Here is a 6,608-nt window from a genome sequence, read left to right as displayed (position 1 = left end):
GGGAGGGACTCTTTGATCGCCCATTCCGGAGCACCGAGGGGCCCTGAACCCCCATTCCCGGGCGCCGCCATCCCCCCGCACCCCATTCCCGGCATGGGTTCTACCCTGCACCCCCTTATCCGGCATCAGCATTCCCCGCACCCCTTTCCCGGCCATCCCGCCTCTCCCAGCCCCCAGAGCCCCCTTTTCCTTCACCCAGAGATCCCCTGGACCCCTATTCCTGCCTTTCCCAGCGCCCAGCCCCTCCTTTCCTCAACGCCGAGGACACCCGGGACCCCTATTCCCAGCCAGCCCGGGTTTTCCCACCTTTTGCGGGGAATGGGGGCACCGGGGAGCCGTGGAGCTCCTTTCCCTGGATACAGAAACCCCCTTAACCCCGCCCATCCCACCTCTACCCATCCCAGCCTTCCCCTTTCTTAATCCTGGAACCCCCAAACCCCGTTCCCAGCTCTCCCGTTCCCCCTTTCCTTCTCCCGTGCCCCCCCAGCCCCCAAATCTCCGTGTGCCCCCAGTTCTCCTGTCCCTGTGTTCGCTGCCCGTGGCGCTGTCGGGGCCCAGCCCGGGGTTCCCGCAGTTCGTGTCAATTTATTTAAAAAATATGGATATTGATCTAGTATCGATATCCAACTGTGACGGACAAAAACTCTCTAACAGTTTACAGTTAGAAAGTGTATGTTTATTCGACGCCAGGCAGCGTGCGGGATGGTTCCCAAATACACACCGCACCTTCCAGGTGATTACAGAGTCTTTTTATCCATACAAGTATTGAATACACAAAATACAGATACATATTCATCATTTTGGTACATCCCATTCCCCACTTCGTATGCTAATCACTCCAAAAGCTATTAGGCATGCGTGGTTTGTCCCTTGAAATGGGTCAGTGGTCCCTTTCATGGGGAGGGGTCTCAAAATGAGGAAGTCAATGAAGTCTTCCTCGTTCTGACCTTTCTACCTTTTCAATGCGAGTATGACAAATGAACTCTTGGTAGAACTCCCATTCCTTGTCTTCAATTGGTTTCAGAACAGAGGAGGCCCACAATTGTCTTATGTTCCTAAAAGCTATTTATCAGTTTCTATATTCTTCATTATAAACCCAGCTAACCAAACATTGTGCTGACAAGCAATTAATTATTAGTTAACTACTAACTCCTAACTTCATCAAGGCCTACTCATTTATTATTGTTATTTTAATTAACTCTAGTAAGGCTTATTTCTCTTAGCTCCTCAAAATCTCTAAATGCCTTAAAGTTTACGTTTCACTAAAGGAAACGAAACAAAATTTGCCAAGAAAATTTCTTTTTCGGGTAAGTTTCTTATACTAGGCAAATAGAAGAGCCATTCTTTCAAGAAAGGAGAAAAGAAAAAGGGGTTGGAATAAAACCCAAAACCCCAAACCAAACCAAATCAAACCAAACCACAAAAATCAAAGAAAAAAAACCCAAAAAATCCAAAACAAAACCAGAAAACCCGAACCAAAAGCCCTACACCTCACCTGGCCCGAAAAAAAACACACCAAAAAACTAAAAACAACACAGAAAAATACAAAAATCTGTGTTGGTCTTGAAAGTGGGCGGTTTATGGGCTGGGATGGGGCTGATAGAGCTGTCCAGCTCTGGGGTGTAACGAGGCTGTGAGCTTCCCCTGGCTCCAGGGCCACAGGTGTTGAGTTGGCACCCTTGTGGCAAGCGTTTTCAGGGGGCAACAGGTATGCTCTTGCTCTAAGCAAGCCTGGGGCAATCAGGTCTACCCGTCTCCGGAGCCATCAGGTCTACCAGGATCTGGGGACTCCCGGCTCGTGGAGGCGTCCATGTGATGGGCAGTGACGGGTGACAGCAGGTCATCCCCAACTCTGGGACGGCCCAGGGTTATCAGGTCTACCCAGCTCCGGGGTCACCTGGTTTGTGGCAGGACCTTCAAGGCCAGCGGTGGCGAGGGTCAACAGGTCTACCCTGACGCTGAGTGACCGTAAGGTGTTGTGGCCAGGTCTACCCTGGTTCCGGGGCTGCCCGGTTCATTGCAGCGCCCTGGATGCGAGCAGTGGCAGCGGGCAATAGGTCTACCCCCACTCCAGGCCGGCCTGAGCCCATCACATCTACACGTCTTTAGGGCCTCCAAACTCGCGGTGCCGCGTGTGTGGCAGTTTATCACAGGGGATAACAGGTCTACCCTGACTCTGGGTCAGCCTGGGGTCATCAGGTCTACCCTGTTCCCGGGGCCGCAGGGCTAGTTGTGGCGCCTGGGAGGCGGGCGATGGAGTAAGACAAGAGGTCTTCCCCAGTGCTGGGTGGCCATATGCTATGTTGGTGCCAGAACAACAGGTCTACCCAAGGGCTGAGCAACCGGAGGCTGTCCAGCACAGAACAACAGGCCTTCCTGGCTCCGGGGACACCAGGCTCCAAGCGGCCTCTGGGCAGCAGCCGGTGGCGGGGGACAGCAGATATACCCCAGCTCCGAGCCGGCATGCGGCCATCAGGTCTACCTGGCTCCGCGGCTGCCGGGCTAGGTGTGGCGTCCGGGCTGCGGGTGGTTGTGGCAGACAACAAGTCTACTCTGGCTCTGGGCCAGCCAGGGGCCATCAGGTCCACCTGGCTCTGTGGCCACTGGGCTTGGGGCGATGCCTAGGTGGCATGCGATGGCGTGGGACAACAGGTCTACCCAGCCAGGGAGCCACGGGGCTCATGGCAGTTGCCTAGTGGCAGGCGTTGATGGGGTGATGGGGGACAACAGGTCAACCCCAGCTCCATATTGGCCCAGGACAACAGGGCTACCCAGCCATGGAACCACCGGTCTCATGGCAGCGGCCATGTGGCAGTTCATGGGGGACAAGTCAACCTCTGCTCTGGGCTGGCCCAGGACAACAGGTCTACCCGAGTCTGGAACCACCAGACTCAGAGTGGTGCATGTATGGGATGTGGTGTTGGGGGACAACAGGTCTACCCTGTCTTTGCACTGGCTCAGGGTCATCAGGACTACACGGCTCCAAGGCCACCGGTCTCATGGCAGCGTCCATGTGGCAGGCGTTGGCAAGGTACAGCAGGTCTACCCCGGCTCATGGCTCACTCTGTACAACAGGTATAACCAGGCTCCGGGGCTGCCGGGCTTGTGGCGGCACCCGAGCTGTGTGAGGTGGCCGGGTATAGCGGGTCTACCCCGGCTTTGGGTTGGCCAGGGTAATAAGGTCTACCCTGCTCCGGGGCCGCCGGGCTTAGAGTGGCACCCGTGTGTCATGCGTTGGCGAGGACAACAGGTCTAGCCCAGCTCCGAGCTGGCCTGGGGCCATCAGGTCTGCCCTGCTCCAGGAACAGCGTACTTATAGCGGTGCCTCTGTGGTGGGCATGGGCACAGGACAACAAGTCTACCCCGGCGCTAGGTGGCCGTCAGGTGCCGTGGCCAGGACAACAGATCTACCCTAATGCCCGGCAGCCTGAGTCTGTCCGGCCAAGGACAATAGGTCTACTCTGTCTCTGGAGCTGCCGGGTTCATTGCAGCGCCCTGGCTGCAAGCGGTGGCAGGGGGCAATAGGTCTATCCCGGCTCCAGGCTGGCTCGGGACCATCACATCTACCCATCTTCGGGGCAGCCAGGCTTGCGGCAGCGCCTTTGTGGCGGTCGTTCACGGGGAAAACAGGTCTACTCCAGCTCTGGACCATTCTGGGATTATCAGGTCTACCCTTCTCTGGGGCTACCGGACGGGGGGTGGCACCCATGCGGTGGGCTTTGGCAGAGACAACAGGTCTACCCGGTCTCCAGGCCAGCCCAGGGTGATCACGTCTACCTCGCTCCTGGGCCAACGGGCTTGTGGCAGCTCCTGGGCAGCAGGGCAGTGTCAGGGGACAACAGGTCTGCCCTGACCCTGGGCCGGCCCGGGGCCATCAGGTATGCCCAGCCACGGGGCCGCTGGGCTCTGGGCGGCGCCCATGCAGCGAGCGTTCGTGGGGCACAACAGATCTACCCCGGCTCCGGCCTAGCCCGGGACTATCAGGTGTACCCGGCCCTGCAGTGGTGCTCAGGCATCGTGCGGTGGCGGGGGACCAAAGGTCTACCCCGGCTCTGGGCTGGCCAGGGGCCATCAGGACTACCCCTCTCCACGGCCACCATGCTTGTGGCGGCGCCCAAACTGCAGGCGGGATGGGACTCTGACAGATTGCAGACTTAGGATTTATTATCTGTCTGTATCATACAAGCAAAAAGCAAGAGACACAGAGAAAATAACAACATCTATGCAAATCCAGATCCAAGACAAGATGGCAGCTTATGCAAAGCCTTTTTTTACATATTCTTTGATCCAACAGCATAAAAGAAAAGGTGCAAAGTCATTATACTCTTACTGATAAGACAAGGACCCACATGGGTTTAATATTAACTAAAGGACTGCTATGAACTTCAAACAATACACAATAATTCACTGAATAAGATTTAAACTTTTTCTATCTTTGCAAAGCATATAGCTAGGACTTTTCACATATTGAACTATCAATAAGTTCTTGTTCTTTCTTGTTTCTTATGATAAATATAAATGGATTCACTTGGTTCTTACTTTCCTAGCTTCCCATGAGAAGGTTTTGAAATTTCCCAGCCTTTCTCAGCTTTATGTCTACTTTCTGGGGCCCTTTCCCACTTCCTAAATTTTTTTACCTTTTTATGTTCCTACACCATGCAACAGGAATTCCATCCTTGGCGAGGGGACAGGGTTTCACTATGTCAGATTCTACCAAGTTCCTGCTCTTGGACAATTCCTGGGAAGGCACATCCACTTCTCTGAAAAAACAGTTGCAGTTTTGTTCCACTCTCATCATTGTAAAATATTTCCTCCTTCTAACAAATGTAAATGCAGCCTCATAGAGACATTGACCTTTGTTCTGCCACTGCAAGATTTGGGAGAAAATACCTTTGACCGCTATTTTTCCATTTTCACAGACATTTGAGAGGACCCAAAAACCTCCCAAGATGGGGTTTGGAGGCCTCATCACATAACCAGCAGGTAGAGGCAGCGGGCTCTGGGTTCAGTGGTGTGGAGGCTGAGGACAGAACAGGAGTAGCCTGGGAGGGACTGAAGGGTGGTTTCCACTTTCTCAAACTTTGCTGACAACTTGCTGATTCTTGCTGACTCTTCTTCTGTCTACAAATATTACTGTTCTTGGTCCTTGAACTGATTACTTTGTTATCAGAAAACTGGATTGTGCCTCTGCTGAATGTGTCCATTGTCCTGCAAAAATTGCTCAGCATCCCCCAGTTTGGCAGAACGTGAATTGGCTACTCAGGTGAACTTGGAGTTTGATAGATTGCACTTGTTAGTGAAGAACTTTGAATGTGTTCATGTTTCCGCAAGCAAGAAGGGTTTGAGCAGGCTGCCTGAGGTGTATCAACAGCTTGCACCATGACCAAGTGCGGGAGTGAAGACCTGCCTTCCGAGGACCTGAGAATTTTTTGTGCTTGACGATGAGAAGAGAAACAGTGAGCATGAGATTGAGAGCACACCAGAAACATCACCTCCTGAGCCGGACAAGGACACCTTACCAGAGACATCCCCAGCTCAGACAGAGAACCTCAGAGAACAGACACTGGCAGACATCGTTACCATGACTGTTCCTGACCAAAATCCACCTTATCCTTCCTGTGGTTCCTGGGTGAACTGTGTGTTGGGCTTGATTGAACATCTGAGGGTAGCCCACGGGAAAAGGAGGGTTTGTTTTCGGTGTGCTAAATGTGGGTAAGAGATGAGTACTTATCACAGCATTGTTTTTCACCTTCCTAAATGCAGGGAAACAGCGGAAATGGCTTCAGCCAGGGAGTGGATCTGTGAGGTATGTGGCAGGGACTTCAAGACAAAAATTGGTCTGAGACAACCCAAAAGATTGGCATACTCATGGGTTAGAAATCAGGAAAGGGTCACCGTTTCCCACCCAAAACAGACTTCCAAGCCAACAGAAGATGGTGGAGTAAAGAGAAGGAAGAACTCCTGATAAGATTGGAGGGCCAGTTTGAGGGTAACAAAACCATCAATAAACTCATTGCAGAACACACATCACAACCAAAATGGCTAAACAAATCAGCACTAAAATGAGATTTCTGCTCAAGAAACCAGCTGAGGATGTAGATAAGGATCCTGGAATGAGTCATGGAACCAGGAGAGCCGCTGTGTGCCTGAGAAGGGACTTGGCCATTGATCTTGAGAGGAGTCAGATGCCTGGGAGACCAGCAGCTGGAAGGAAAACAGATCCCAAGATGAGTCCCACCCTGATAAAGATAACAACAGCTGGGAAACACCAACCTACAGAGGGAGGGGCAGCTGCAGGCCCATTATCTCAGAACCCTCAGTGAATTGCTATCATCTGGGGCAATTAACACCTTCCCAAGGGAATTTCAAGAACTTTCTAGGTGCCCACAGCAGCCTTGGGGCTCTGTGCCCCATGGCCTCCCTGCTGGGCAGCCTCTGCCAGCTCCTGCAGAGCCCGTGGCACCTGTGGGGCTTGACAGACAGCCCTGCCCCAGTCTCTGCTGGCCTCTGGGCCAGCAGAGAGGCTGGCCAGGGCTGGCCATGGCCGGGAACACGCCCTGAGCCCCGCAGGAGGATGGAGCTGGGCCACAGCCAAACTCAGCCCAGGG

The 6,608-nt window shown here is 53.3% G+C and overlaps 1 pseudogene; it reads right to left on the bottom strand.

The window, feature by feature from the left end:
- The window catches only part of LOC116807532 (uncharacterized), a 1,256,502-nt pseudogene that overhangs the window by 903,492 nt on the left and 346,402 nt on the right, over positions 1 to 6,608 (bottom strand).

The sequence above is a fragment of the Taeniopygia guttata genome, chromosome 37 (assembly GCF_048771995.1).
Source record: "Taeniopygia guttata chromosome 37, bTaeGut7.mat, whole genome shotgun sequence".
Classification (NCBI taxonomy): domain Eukaryota; kingdom Metazoa; phylum Chordata; class Aves; order Passeriformes; family Estrildidae; genus Taeniopygia; species Taeniopygia guttata.
The sequence above is the reverse complement of the archived record's forward strand: the minus strand, read 5'-3'. Positions and strand labels throughout refer to the sequence as shown.